The sequence below is a fragment of the Oncorhynchus keta genome, chromosome 35 (genome assembly GCF_023373465.1).
Source record: "Oncorhynchus keta strain PuntledgeMale-10-30-2019 chromosome 35, Oket_V2, whole genome shotgun sequence".
Classification (NCBI taxonomy): domain Eukaryota; kingdom Metazoa; phylum Chordata; class Actinopteri; order Salmoniformes; family Salmonidae; genus Oncorhynchus; species Oncorhynchus keta.
The window spans coordinates 78,646,851-78,648,402 of NC_068455.1; positions in this window are offsets into that span (position 1 = coordinate 78,646,851).

Here is a 1,552-nt window from a genome sequence, read left to right on the forward strand (position 1 = left end):
TCCATCATCTCTACCACCTCTATCATCTCTACCACCTCCACCTCCTCCATCATCTCTACCACCTCCACCTCCTCCATCATCTCTACCTCCTCCATCATCTCTACCTCCTCCATCATCTCTACCTCCTCTATCATCTCTACCTCCTCTATCATCTCTACCTCCTCTATCATCTCTACCTCCTCCATCATCTCTACCACCTCCACCTCCTCTATCATCTCCACCTCCTCCATCATCTCTACCTTCTCTATCATATCTACCTCCTCTATCATCTCTACCTCCTCTATCATCTCTACCACCTCTATCATCTCTACCACCTCTATCATCTCTACCACCTCTATCATCTCTACCACCTCTATCATCTCTACCACCTCTATCATCTCTACCTCCTCCATCATCTCTACCACCTCCATCATCTCTACCACCTCTATCATCTCTACCACCTCTATCATCTCTACCTCCTCCATCATCTCTACCACCTCTATCATCTCTACCTCCTCCATCATCTCTACCACCTCCACCTCCTCCATCATCTCTACCACCTCCATCATCTCTACCACCTCTATCATCTCCACCTCCTCCATCATCTCTACCACCTCCATCATCTCTACCACCTCTATCATCTCTACCTTCTCTATCATCTCTACCACCTCCATCATCTCTACCTCCTCTATCATCTCTACCTTCTCTATCATCTCTACCACCTCCATCATCTCTGCCACCTCTATCATCTCTACCTCCTCCATCATCTCTACCCCATCATCTCTACCACCTCTATCATCTCTACCTCCTCTATCATCTCTACCTCCTCTATCACCTCTATCATCTCTACCTCCTCCATCATCTCTACCACCTCTATCATCTCTACCTCCTCCATCATCTCTACCACCTCTATCATCTCTACCTCCATCATCTCTACCACCTCTATCACCTCCTCTCCATCATCTCTACCACCTCCATCATCTCTATCACCACCTCCATCATCTCTACCACCTCTATCATCTCTACCTCCTCCATCATCTCTACCACCTCCTATCATCTCTACCACCTCCATCATCTCTACCACCTCTATCATCTCTACCACCTCCATAATCTCTACCACCTCTATCATCTCCACCTCCTCCATCATCTCTACCACCTCCATCAACTCTATCATCTCTACCTTCTCTATCATCTCTACCACCTCCATCATCTCTACCACCTCTATCATCTCTACCACCTCTATCATCTCTATCATCTCTACCACCTCTACCACCTCTATCATCTCTACCACCTCTACCACATCCATCATCTCTACCACCTCCATCATCTCTACCACCTCTATCATCTCTACCACCTCTATCATCTCTACCTCCTCCATCATCTCTACCACCTCCATCATCTCTTCCACCTCTATCATCTCCACCACCTCCATCATCTCTACCACCTCTATCATCTCTACCTCCTCCATCATCTCTACCACCTCCACCTCCTCCATCATCTCTACCTCCTCCATCATCTCTACCACCTCCACCTCCTCCATCATCTCTACCACCTCTATCATCTCTACCACCTC